The 14,121-nt window shown below is 37.4% G+C and overlaps 1 protein-coding gene across 1 annotated transcript in view; it reads left to right on the top strand.

The window, feature by feature from the left end:
- SH2D4B (SH2 domain containing 4B) overlaps nt 1–14,121 on the top strand; it is a 62,722-nt gene that overhangs the window by 38,731 nt on the left and 9,870 nt on the right. The window lies entirely within an intron of this gene.

Below are 14,121 nucleotides of genomic sequence, written 5' to 3'. Positions count from 1 at the left end.
TCATGGTAGCTTACAGTATTTACCTGTATTTTTTCATTACAGTTCTGTCTCCATTTTGAGCTGGTCTGGGTGTGAGTACATTTCTCTGTTACTGCAGCTCCTTCAGGCTTTATCACATTGCATGAAACAAAAAGAGGTGTGTCTGGACAGAAAGCTCTGCTGTTAGTGCTTAGATATGAAGAATCATTTATAAAAACCACGTGATATAAGAACAAGATTTATTTGGAAGAAAACATATGTAAAGATATAAAGTCCTATTTTACACAAAATAGGGAGTGTTACACACAAGTAAAATCCCAAAGGTTGCTTATAGTAAGACTGAAAGGAATTCTGATTATTTGATGGTGACCAAAGCAAATGCAGAGGGCCTAATTCATCTGTCCAGCAGCCTGAATCTGAGCAGTGGCACCCTTTCCAGGTACTGTAGTCTGGTTCTTACCTGCTGGATCCTGCTTTCTCATTGCAGTGGCATTGTGGATGCCTCTGTTGGAGTTTATCTATGCACAAGGCACCTTAAGATATCAGACACTACCAGCACAAGACATTGAGCTCATACTGTGCCCCTTTAAGTGCTGTGTCTGTTTGTTTCCTGATCACCCCCTCTAGCATACCACAGGTATCCTGTGCAGAACCTTGTTAGTCCTGGATGAATTGCTCATATCCTGCTTATTGTTATCTATATCTAAGTGTCCATCAGCCATGCCTGCAGCTCTTGTTCCTTTGCCTGCATGCTTACAAGAATGTGCTTTCTCTTTCACAGGCTTCTGTATATTTTTTCATCCGCTTACAACAGACTGAGTTATATTTATTATTTTATCTATTTAAAGCCCAGCAAAGACTTGCAGACCTGAGGTCAGTAAATTTCCCTGATTTCCCAGAAGCTGGATGCCTTATTGGTCCTTCTTCTTGCTCTGCTAAGCATTGAACCTGCAGTCCTATTGATCTAGCCTCAAGGGAAAAGATTACAAGTTATTAGTTTGACAGCTCCTCTGAAGTAATACTATTTTCCTGCTAAGCAAAGACAACTCTCTCAAACAGAGTACCAGCAGGTATTGTGTGTAGCCATGCAGGGGGGAAAGCATGAGGCTGAGAGAAAATATGTTGCTGGTTTAGCTTAATCCCAGTTCACCCAGTTAGAAGCAGATCACGACACTTGAACTGCTTTCCCTGCAGGAGGTGAACAGTAGGAGATGGTAGAGAAAGGAAGAGATTTCTGTGACTGAGGCAACCAACCTGCGTGTGTCACTGCACTGTGTGCTGCTGGCATGGAGGCAGAATGGGGTGGAGGGAGGGAGACAGAAATTTGCCCTTCCCTTGCAAATATTAAGGGAATGACAGCTTCCTTCCCTTTTCAATTTCAGAAAGGTCAGTTCTTCCCTCTTTTCCTGGCCTTTTGGTGAATAGAATTGTCAAATCACAAACTCATGACTCTTTTGAAAAGCTCCAAAAGAGCCATGCAAGTTGGCACACTGATTGGCATCGGTTCTGACTGCTTCAAATCCTTGCTCTCTATCCAAGATTAACATCCATAATAAAATACACAAGAGTTTTTAATCCACAGTGGAGAGGATTGAAATCTAAATTATATGTAATTCCATGGCCATTCTGCCAGTGCTGCTACCACTGCTTCTCACGATTAAACACAGCATGGATCTTTCATGAGTGCATGTGGCTATTACAAATTCATTCTACTATGCTTCTTTTTGACTTGAGGTGTGCTATAAACATTTATAGATACTCAATCCAAAGTAAAAGAAAGTAGTAGCTCATTAGTCATGGGACAGAATTCCCTCTCCTATTTTCTCTCTTAACCATGCTACTGTTTACAGGGTGGTGACAGAAATTTTGAGAAGCTAGATAGTGGGAGGAACAAATTGTTCTGCACAGTTGCTGTATAAGTGGAGTTCCTTTATCATGTTTCAGTAATGAAATTTACTGTAGATGAAAGACACTGGATTAATTAACACAATTAATTCCAGACTTCGGATTCAAAAAGTAAGTAAAAATTTGTGCCTGCTTCTGTTTATAACTTTTTTGGAACTTGAGATGAAGCTGGTTCCTCCATTGAAGTAATTTCTGTTTCTGAGTAGTGGCTTCAAACCCCTCATTCAGATTATCCTGCTGTGAGTTTGAGCCTAGCTGCTAACTCACTCACCTTAGCTCTACTGCTGGTAGGAAATGAGGCAATTTAGTGCCTGGTTTTGGGTGGCTTAACTGAGAACTGTGTCAGACCCCAGGGGATGTCCAGAACTGGGTCACTGGCAGAGCTGCACATGGGTACTACACTGCCACTTGTTAGGTGTGAAGTTTTTACTATCCCAATGTTGTTCTCATTTGACTTTCAACAGTGCTTCAGTGTCTGGCTCACTTTATTGAGTGATTAAAGGTAACTTTTCCCCCTGAGGAACAGTACAAGAAATCAATGCTCAAGAATGCTGCAAGCAGCTAGAAAGCAGTGTAATTAACAAAGCTAGCCTAAGGTTCCCAAATCTAGCCAAGTGTGTGAGAAGAAAAATTAGTTATCAATATTATGCCTACATTTACTTTTCTTTGAGCTAGATAAAGAAGTACAGTTTCTTAAGCAGTTACAGAAAATGCTTTGTAGAAATCTATCTGGACCTGCTGTTTTAATTTGAATATGGGAAATTACTCCAGATATAGCATGATTTAAATTTGTACCCCTTTTAGTGATAAAGGTTCTAATAATTACTTGATTAAAAAAACATGTAGAATGATTTCTTATGAGATCAGTGATGTCATCTGGAAGCTTCTCACAGATAAAAATAGATTTGAGATTTCAGATTGCTAATGTACCTATAGAATAAATGCATTCTTAAACTTTATACAAAGGGAATATATTTAAGGAAAAACCATTTTCCTTTACCTGAGAGAAAAGCATGTAAAGTAAAGAACACAGTATATTTTCTGCCTAGTTATCTGTTGAAACATTCAGCTGTAAAATTTGAATTTTCCAGGGCTCCGTGTCAACTGTGGCTTTTGTTTTTCTCCTTTTGAGTGAGCTCTGCTGACACTGTGATTTACTAGTACACTTGTCATTTAAGTTTATGGAAAATGTGTCTTGACAGCTTCTTCAACACCCTTGAGATTATAGCATTCTAGGTGAGCTGTAAGATATATGTGCTTTTAAAGACCATTGTGAGCATGTGTTTGTGGTTATATAATCAGGATTTTGTACTTTTTGGATCTATTAATTTAAGTATAGAAAGGAGAAGGGCTCATCTGTAATTTTTGATTGTGGGCTATATTTTTTCTTTAAAACTGAGGGCTTCCTTATTGGATAAAAACAAACTGAGAATGCATTCCACTACTTTTCTTCTGTCTAATTAATGGCCAAGAAGGGTATCAGTAAAGCCTCCTGGAAAGCTTCCTTGCCTTGCACTCACACATTGCTGTGGTGCCTGCAGAGCCAGTTGCACCATGTGACTGCCTTTATCAGCTGGTATCTGCTCAGGGTGTTCATGAGAGGCCATAAACTGTGGGCCAAATCTGTGGCACTAGTCTAGGTTCTTCCTGAAATTCAGAGTTTCACGTGGGAGCATGCAGCAGCCCTCAGCTGTGTCATGAAGCACGTGGAAAGACAATACATTGAGAAATGGCCCCAGGATCTAAAAGCCACCCCCTTGATGCTTGAAGTTAAACTACAGGTCTGAAGAATTCTGTTGGATGCAAGAAGAATCCAAACCTACCTTCCATATAGTCAGATAAAAAGCATAGATACATCAATACAAATCAGTATCAATATGTAAGGCTAGTGGAAGACATTAGCAACTCTAGCAAGTTAGCAGCTTGTCAGAGGCTGTAGTGTAATATTTTGTTTACTAGCATGTAACTCAATTATCTTCTAGACATTTCAGTGTTTGTTCATTGGGCAAATGCTTTTACAGTGAGACCACTGAATTAATGAAGTTTAATTCATAATGCATTCCCTGTGTACTGAATAGCAAATCAATATTAGCATAAATAAAGCATTTAAGCTAGCAATGTAGCAGGAAGGCTCCCTTCCTGCTGAACATTCATAATGCTCAAAAAGAAGGCTGAACATTCATAATGCTCAAAAAAAATGACCAGCCTAGGTATCACCTCTCTGTTAGCAATCAGTAGAGTTACAAAACCTTTCCTACCCAGGTGTATTTTATGTTACACTATTGAAGACATTTGTTCACAGCAATTTGACATGTGAATAAACCTTACTAAGCATGGGTGTCTGTGGAGAGCTTTGGGTTTCAGTTTACACACAAGCAGATTTTGAATATCTAAGAATCATTACTCATGTCAACATTTTACTTCGCTCTTTCATTGAAGTCATTGTGAAGCTTGTAGGTTTTAGGTAGAACAGCAGATTAATTGACTTTATGGAAAGTAATTCAAGAATTCATTTAGAGATGCATCATACAGAAAATTATTTGAATCCATCTGCCAGTCTAAAGCCAATGCAGTTGTTTTCGTCCTGATAAACACTAACATGGTAACTTTTCTTCAGTGTTTTAAAATGTGCATCTCATTTATTTTAAGACTTTTCCTTAATAGGACTAGGATATATTTCCTGTTTGCCTGAAGCTATAGTCTATATTTCGGTTGTGTTGTTACATCCAAGTAAAACATGTGAAACCTCTGATAAAGACAGTGAGTTCAGTTTCTAAGTCCGAATTTGAAGTGTTGGGATTTATCTTAATTCAACAAAATCATGAAAAACTGGAATATGTATTGAAAAGATTCTTAAGCATTCTTTGTTTTCATAATGAAACATTCTATTGCTTTTATACAAGATATTGAAAAGCTTTATAACAATGTGAAGAAGGAAAGAATGCCTGAGAATGACCTTTTTCTAAAATTATTTTCCTATTTTTCAAGAGATGAGCTTGAAAAAGTGTCACTTGTTTTTCTCTGAGCTTTAGAGCCTAAGAATTGCAGGCTTTTTATAATTTGGCTCATGACTGAATGCACTGCTTTTCCCTCCAGTTTTTAGTTGTTTTTTTTTATTTTTACCTTTTGTGTGTGTTTGTGTGAGTGGGTTTTTGTTTTGGTGGGTTTTTTAATGCTTAGTGGAGATGACATGATAAAGGCAGGAATACTCATAAAATGTAGTGTTACAGACACATCTGCTTTGCTTTTGTTTGCCTTTGTATAGTTTGTGTCATGTGGCTGCCATGATTTCAGAATATTCTTGTCCATTTTTCTGCTTTTCGCTTGGCTTGATGCAATTTGCCAGTAGCTTCCTATTACCTAAGCAATTAATTCCTTTTCTGCATTTAGTAAATACAGTTACTCCCTCTCCTAGCCATTTACAACTATGGCAATAGTGACATGGGGAACTGCACTAGGACTTAATGTTGCTGTCTTGTTAATTTTGATAGAAAATCAGAGCATGTTACAATTCTGAGTAATTTATTGCTATTATTATTAGAAAGCTTTTTGGCAGCTGATTATCTCAGTCCAATCTGTGTGGACATGGGCCTGATTTTTTAATTCTTCTTTATTTTCTGTATTTAATTATATGATGGAAAAATGGGTATAATGGGTCAAAACCTGCTTCAGGATAAATGGCTGCACAGTATACAAGGCGAAGAAGTCTAATCAGGCCCAAGCTGTTTTGCTGGAGTTTATGCTGATTTATTATATAATTTATTCAGGATAATATCAGCCACAGTGTAGATATTATGAAATCCATGGGTGCTGAATTAAATCCTGTTTTCCTCTACAAGTGGTATACTCATGATAGAGCATGCAAATGGTGGGGTAATGTCCTGCTTTTGGCTGGGATGGAGTTCATTTTTTCTTAGCCCACAGCAGCCTTTTAAAATGAATGTTCATTATTTACTGTCTCTTCAATATATCTGTAAATGTGGCTGTGTTTTTAGAACAGGTTACACAAAGGAGCCAGTCTGCATTGCAAATGTAAATGTTTGTGTGCCTAAGCAACCAAGTATTCACAATTCAGAAGCATCAAAAATAATTTATGTATCAATACTGTAAATGAAAAAAAATATATATTTGGTGTTAGTATATAGTATTTTTCTTATCTCAAAATTATTTGAAGACAAAAAGAAGCATCTTACTTATTAAGAAACATCAATATGTTAAATGTGTAGTGCAGAAGAAAAACCTGGTGCTAAAATAAGTAAATATATTTGTATATCCACTAGTATTTAATTTTTAAAATAATGATTATGGATTTACATGTCCTGTAAAGTATTCCACACTTCAGGCAGTAATGCTTTTTTCAGAAATAGTAAAATACATAGCTGTTTTAAAAGACTGCACAGTTGAAGTTTTGTGCTTGACTTGTCTTTCTTGTTGAGATTAAACACCTATAGATTTGCAAGTACAAGTATTTCTTCTGACACTGTTTTTAAAAGAAAATCCTGGTGGTTAAATGTACGTATAGCCTTGAGAGAAGGAAGAGGCTGCAAGTAAACAAAAATCTAAGGAGACAGGTTTTTTTTCCAAAACAATCCCTGAGATTGACAGTAGTTTTAACACTTACAGTTTTTCACCCTTGTCTTCCACTTGCAGGCAGTGGGAAATGGTAACATCTCCACACACTGAGTGAGCAGTGGGTTGAGTTCCAAATGCAGCTTGCACAGCAAGTCAGGGAACTGGCACTCAGTCCTCATCGTGGTGCCTTCAGCGGGTGAAGTGTTCAGTGACTGCTGATTTTGAATTGCAAATAATTTCTGCTTTTACATATTTATTTAAATTAATTTTTAAAGGAGCCTTTGATTCCAGAAAGAAGTACCCCCAGCTTCACAAAGTTTCTTATTCTCTGTGTATTCAGAATTGTGCCCCCCATGTCCCCTACTGCAAGTGCCCATCAGCCAGTGATGGACTCTGAGACCTCTGCAGGAAGGTTACCCCAGCCAAGGCTACTTAGCAGCAATGCCTTTCCATGCACTGTTCCTGCCTTTGGTCCACGTGCTCCCCCTGGCAATGAGAGTCACCTGGCAATGTTGCCTTGGAATCAGTTGTACAAACCCAGGAAGGTTCTACTGAAAGACCAGTTTAATTCTTCTACTCTAATTTTTCTATTTTCTACTTTTCTTCTATATTTCCTTTTTGCAGAAATCCAAAGTAAACAAGAATCTCACTCTGGGCTTTGTTTTGTTTTGTGCAATCAGTTTGGTAAAAGCTCAGTCTTTCATGTTTGTTCATGTCTGTGTTTCCCTCAGAAGTATTTAGGAGAAACAAGAGCCTAATGATGGCTAGAGTTATGAAAACATAAATAGGTCCCAGGAGAGCTTTTCCTCTTCCCTCTTCTTGCACATATCAGTCTTCTCATCCTTTTCCTTGATTTAGATCTAATTTGCATACTAGAAGGTTTTTTTTCTCTCATTTTCAAACTCAGTAAACTTTGAGAATTTAGATGAGCAGTAACAAGTTGAGTAATGTAAACAAGTGAAATGCTTGCAAAAGATGACCACAAACTAGAATTTCCTGTTTCTTGCTTGCAAGACCAAGACTGAATGAATGCAAGCATTCTGTCTGCCTGGTGAAAGGATGATGAATACTGCCCACTAACCTTTTAAAAAAACTGTCCCACTCTTCAATTTGCACACAAAACACAGTATCAGTGACTATTGTACCAGGACAGAGGTGTTTCAGTTTACTGAGCAAGGATCAGAGCATAAACCAGTTTCTTTGCTCTGTGTTTATTACTCCAGTGTACAGTTTCTAGCCCTGTCAGGTGAGGTATTTGTGTTCTTTACTGATTAAGAAAATTTCAATGTTTCAGTAGATACAGCAAGGTCTTAATATCCACTGCATGTGTCACATCCTGCACCCATCACAGAACTTTGTTGACGGTCTGCATAGTTTGCTATAACTTTTTGTACATAATAGAAATAAAAATTCAATCTCATCTGTATTGTAAGGAGGTGAATGCATCCTACAGGAATAATATTTGTAACAAAATTCCCTGCTTGGATTAGTGTACTGATATTTTCTCAAGTTTGATGACATTCTCATGCATATATTTATTTTCCATGCTACTTGCAGGAAATGGCAGGTATCTATAACAGAGTGTAGAAGGTTTACTGTAGGATTGGAAGTATTTACTGATTTAAAAACCCAACCAACAGAAGCAAAACCAAAACCCCAACCTTCCTGTTGTTGATCTTCCATTGAGTTCACTGGAACATTGAGGCTTCTGACTTTGAAACATGGCAGTGTTCCAACAGGGAAAGCAGTACAAAATGAAATATTCCTGACCCACAGTTTCTGACAATTTACTGATCATACATACTAAATTACACACAGGATTTTAGTTTAAGAAGCCACTGAAAATTGAATGGTTAACTGTTCAATCTTTTAGCATAAGCTTCTTTTTAGAAGCTATTTAGACAAGAAGAGAAAACTAACAAAAATTAAAGGGTAGTAGCAGAGATTTAATGCAGGGATTTCAGGTCAGAAGAGCCTTTATCTAAAGCAAAAAAAGTAATATATATATCAGGTAAAAGGTTAAAAGTATTTTGTGCTACATATTAAAGGTTAAAGGTTTGTGCTATATATAAAAGGTTAAAAGTATTTTGTGCTATATATTTTTTCTTCTGATACATGACAATAATGTAAAAAGAGAAGAGAGAGGTTAAATTCTTTTCCTCACAGCTAATGCATTCTATAGGCTGTATTGAAAAGAAGGAAGAAGAGAAACCAACATGAGGCTTTGAGGAGACATTAACAGCAAAATTTACAGCTTTATTATACACTGGTATATTCACACAAGTAATGCCAACACCTGTCTTTTATGTGCTGCACTGCTTGCTAGTGAATAAGGTGTAAATGTTTTGACAGTGGGTATAAAGGGTTTTTACAGTATTTGATAGTTGGATGTAGAATGAACTCTGAAGGAGACAATTAAGAGGTATATTTTCTGCAGAGTGCATAGGGAATTAACTGTGAGCTGCACTGGCAACAATGGATGTAACACACCCAATTTTCTGTAAACCTGAAGAAAAATACTCTTTATTACTGCATTATTCATTTAGATGGGATTTTTTTAAGATTCCCAGGGGAGTAAGGCATCCATTCCTTTCAGAATTTCAGTATGTTTTTAATTGCTGTAGAGAATCTTATTCTTAGCAAATTAAGAAATCTTCTGAAGACTGAGTTTGCTTTATTCTAAGAACTGTTGTATCCTGACAAAACAGGGAGCTGAATCCACATTAGAAAAAAAAACCCAAACCAACCAATCAGAAAAACACTACAAAAAACCCATTTAAAAACTCCACCCAAACAAAACTAGTCCTATATATTTTTACCTATAATACTTTTCCTTGAATTTCTCCTGTATAGAGATTCAAGATATGCATCAAGTCTTCAAGGAGAGCTCATTTAGCACATGATGAATTATCAAGGTGCCTCATCCTTGCCTAAAGGGATCTCTTGCCATCAGAAATACATTATTCCTCTGGGCCTTGGTTTCCTATAGTGTCTGTGCATAGCCCAGGGCATAGTTCCTGTAGTGAGCAAGGCACACTGGAGAGTTGGCTGAATCTCACTGAGGTGTTGCTTCCCAATTCTGCATACTTCAGAAATGTGCCAGGATGGTTACAAAGGAGAGGAATGGTGAAGAATGGCTAATGGGCTCCTGCTCACCTTTCCCCAGCACAGATTTATCTCTATCTGAGGTATGTTACTCATGCTCGACTCCTGAAATTCTGCAGAAGATGTGGTGAGTGTGGAGCAGAGAAAACTTTGTCCAGAGGCTCCCTAGAGAGTCTCACTTTGCTTTGCCTATGTAGCTCAGAGAAGATGGCCCACACTGGCCCCTGAGTCCTGACAAAACTCATCTGTGAGTATATTTCAAATGTGTGTTTTACCTGTTGATTTCTAAATACAACCCAGCTTTGTCTACCAGTGCAGTTCTATGGAGACAGGAAGGTTTTATTTACATATATTTATGTTTTGCTTTTTGTGACCATAAATATTACTAGTTACTAGGACTCACATTACCAACCTGCAGCACAGCATGAAAAAGCTGCATTCTTACGAGCTGCAAATAGCAAAAGCATTACATAGGAATTCAGAACCCCTTGGCTCTTGGCTTCTTGCCATGACACTTCAAGCCAGAGTTTGAAAAAACAAAAAATCACAATTCCCTCCCAAACCTCAACAAACCTACCAGTTGTTGTGCTGGTTTTGTGTTTGGGTTTTTTATTGAATTTTTGTTTTCTTATTTGTTGGTTTTCTTACTAAGCTTGGCCATTTATTTCAATGTCTAAATGGAAACAGAACTCTTTTGAAGATCTAGTCCCATGTGAGTTTGTTCTGTTTTAACAGCAGATGGTGAATAGCTTCAACAGCTTTGTTTCTATTACCAGATGTCTTTGATTTACTCCCTTGCTTTGCTTTCTGGCCTTTATTGCTTCTATTCTGAAATAGCAGAGGCAGAGCTATTGTTACCTCTCAGCTCTAGCTTTTCTCACACAATACTATTGATCTCTTCTTGTGGCATTATTCAAAAAAGCACTGTGACTAAAAGGAAGGAGAGGGTGAAACCTCTTCAATAGCAGTACACTGTATGATCCTATTGCTGCAAATATTTGTGGGTGTATTTAGTTGTGCATGCTACTTCTGCTGGAAACACCAGAGAAATGACAATGTATGACTTCTATTTGTATATATTTATCATTAAAGGCAGAATGATTTTTTTTTATATAGGCATGACTATTATATGTGGTACTTTAGGCCCTTTGTTATCTTTTGACTCTTTCAGTTGCAGCACAGTCCATAAACCACCGTACTGATAACAGCGTTCTTTAAATTCTGTGTGACGTTGGCAGTCTCAAGGATGACATAAAGTATTCAGTCTAGACATCACCCTGCTGTAGATTGTGTCCTTCCCAATGAACAACCAGAACTATATTCAGTCAGTTTCAGAGTCCATGTATAGACTTGCACCTGTGGGAGAGAATTGGAAAAGTCAACCTGAGGAAACTTGCTCTGAGTGATGCTTTTCCTTGAGAGTATAAACCATAGCTGCTCTAGTTCTTCCACTGCAGGGAAGCCATCAGTTCATCTTCCCTGCTTTTATGCTTTTGGTCTTTCTGAGTGGCTGAAGGAGCTGGATTTTTCATCTTCTCACCAGAGATGAGATGAAAGACCAGAGATGGTTGCTAGTGTCATTTGAGTGTTTGCTCCAAGCCTTTACTATCCCACCTTATTGTGGGACATCAAAAAGGTCAGATCTATTCTAAGTTTTAGTTCCCCAGTTTCAGTTTTCATTTTACCTTGTATTGCCTCCTCATGAGCATCTCCATCTTCTGTGGGCTCTGGAAGCTCTGCCCCTCTCCATGAGGTTCACAGAGTGTTCTCAGAAGCTGCTCTTGCTCCTCCTGGCAGTGGCTTATGTTAACACTGCCATGTGACACAGCCTGTCAGCTCCTCTGAAACCACACTGGCTGCACTTGGATCAATCCCTTCTGAATTTCTGTTTACTTTGATTATTTCTTTCAAAACTGATTGCCTTCATTCAGATTTTGGCCCCAGGCAGTTTTGATCTGGGGGCTGCATGATTTTTTAACTGCATGATTTTTTAAAATCTTAATGAAATAAGGAGAAAAGCCTATGATGTATTTTCCTCTCACCAAAGTTTTGATTCAAAATGCCCAAGATCATAAAACCTGTTCTAAACAAAGTTATTTTCAGGCTTCTATAGTGTTTTCTTTTTCCTGAAATTTACTTCAGCTTTTTTCTTTCTTTCATTTCTTTCTTTCTTTGTTGTAACCTTGGTAGGTTACAACAAAGGATGTGATGTTACTTTATCTATATAATCATGAAAAAATAATTCTAGACTTCTATTACATTGTCTATCTTGTTGGCAAAATTTATCAGCCTTGGATTCACGCTTGGTGTGGCATTTTTTGCAACAAATACATACATATATCTTGAGTTTCACTCAAGGATATATGTAGGATAACCCTGAAAGTAGAGTGGGAAGCTGAGGTGTCATTGCAGAATATTGCAGAATAGCACTTTCTACTGCTGAGGCTCCTGTAAACCTGGAAGGCAGCATTAGGATTTTTTAGCTGGGCTTATTAAATTAATAATGAACTCACCACTTCTCACATGAGCTTAATACATCCTAAATGTTAGGATGTTCTTTTTCCTGTTTGAAAGATTGGTGGCAGTAAACAGAACATAATTGCAAAAAAAATGTTAAGATGTGCCTATCATAATCTAAAACTTGTCCTGTATTTTAAAAATGAAGCTGTTAGTTAGGAACATGTCAGTTGATGATGAATGTTCTATGATTTGAAATAACTGTCTTAGAAAATGTTATTTTCTCTGCTAAGAATCCAAGCTGTTAATATCTATAAGCATCAAAAACTGGACTAGGCTTTCCCCTTGTTTTATCTTTTTAAGAGATTAGCAAGAATGAGAGTGAGGGGAAATTAGTTTTCAAAGCATGAGTGGTTTCTATTTAATATAATATATGTCATTAATGTCCTAACTAGCACGGATAAGAGCATTTGTGATTCTATACCTCATATCAGAGCCTTGGGAAACCAAGGATTCTTGATTTTAGTTAAAACAATTTTAAATGTAGGTGTTTCACAGATGTTGCCTATCTTTCTACAATCATCTCAGGAGTGAACAGTGCCACTCTTTTTCCAATTGTCTTGAGAAGAGGATAATGTTTTTTAAAGGGTAGAGGGAAACTTTCATTGCTGTAATAACCATCCTCTGAAGAATTGAACCAGAGAAAAACAAAATAACTGGGAGGCAGGGAGAGGGAGGAAATTGTGGGGCTAGATGGTTTGTTGTGAGCTATTAACAGAATCAGGACAGTAAAAGGGAAGAGAGTGGCTGGCTGATAATTTATTACACCATCTTTAGCAGAAAAGTGAATTAAAACAAAAAAAGAGCTTGGCTTTGAGCGATGCAGCATTTCTTACCTACTCAATGATATGAAGTGCCCAGAGCACAACTAAGCTCTGGCAAAGAAGATGGCATTGTGTGGAAGCCTACAGTGTTTTAGCTCCACTGGTGGGAGTTGAGAGCAGGTGAACAGATTGTTTGCCATTAAACTAACCAATGTTAAATGAATTTCATATTATATGCCTGATAGTGATTCAAACCCTAGAAATATCCTAATAGTGTTCACTGTATAATACAACCACTTTTTTTTTTACAATCCTCTTTGTTTTACAAATTCTCTATATTCACCAAGGCTGAATTGTCTAGTCTACCTCATTCCCTGTCAGGGCTGTGTAACAGTTCTGGCACTGTTTGGAGAAGAGGTAGTTATAACAACACCCACTTCCTATCTCAAAAGTTATCAGCGTGCCTTCAATCTGGAACTACAGTGTAAATACTGATTTATGGTAATTAATGTAGTATTTGCTGGTTATGGCACTGTTTATCCTTTCCTGTCATTAAATGCTCTGAGATTGGTAGTGTGGCTCATCTACATTTATTTCCAGCAGAGATTTGTCAAGGAAGTAGCCATCATAATCACTAATAACACATTTAATGCATATTTAAATTAGGTCAGTTTGAGAGAAGACTGGGTTAACAGATACTGTGATTTCAGAATGGGGTTTTGTGTAATTCTTGGGTACCTGGTATTGGGGATGTGGTTGTGCAGCTTCCCATAATATGTTTCCCATAATATCATATGGATTCATATTGGTACTGTATTTTCATTTGAAAATTTGAAAAATTTTTAATAATTCATCTTGGAACGCCTCCAAGAAAAGTACTTTGAATTTTGGAAAGTGCATCAATTGACACTGTTGCTGAGCAGTTAGTTACTTGCTGTTTCTAAACAAATGCTTATGTTTGCACTGCCTGTTCTTCATGTCTGGTGCAAAGATGATGCAATATCCTTCATAAAAGAGAAATGGGTGTCATTCAGCAGACTATATATATGTGTACATTTCTTCTTAGTACTGAGGGTATTCCCAAGGGGACCTCTGAGCCCCATTGAGATTGAGCCCTTCGTCACTGCACCAAGTAAAATTGTAAAAGAAATTCATATTCTCAAAGTAGACAAAAAATTGAAAGAAGGAGATGTTTTTCTACCTTTCCAAATATCACACAGTGCTTGCTTTTAATACTCAGACCTCCTCAGTCCCTTTCTATGTCTCCCAGATGCATAAT

The sequence above is a fragment of the Agelaius tricolor genome, unplaced genomic scaffold (genome assembly GCF_023055355.1).
Source record: "Agelaius tricolor isolate 1412-34295 unplaced genomic scaffold, bAgeTri1.0.p SCAF_13, whole genome shotgun sequence".
Taxonomy (NCBI): Eukaryota; Metazoa; Chordata; class Aves; order Passeriformes; family Icteridae; genus Agelaius; species Agelaius tricolor.
The sequence above is the reverse complement of the archived record's forward strand: the minus strand, read 5'-3'. Positions and strand labels throughout refer to the sequence as shown.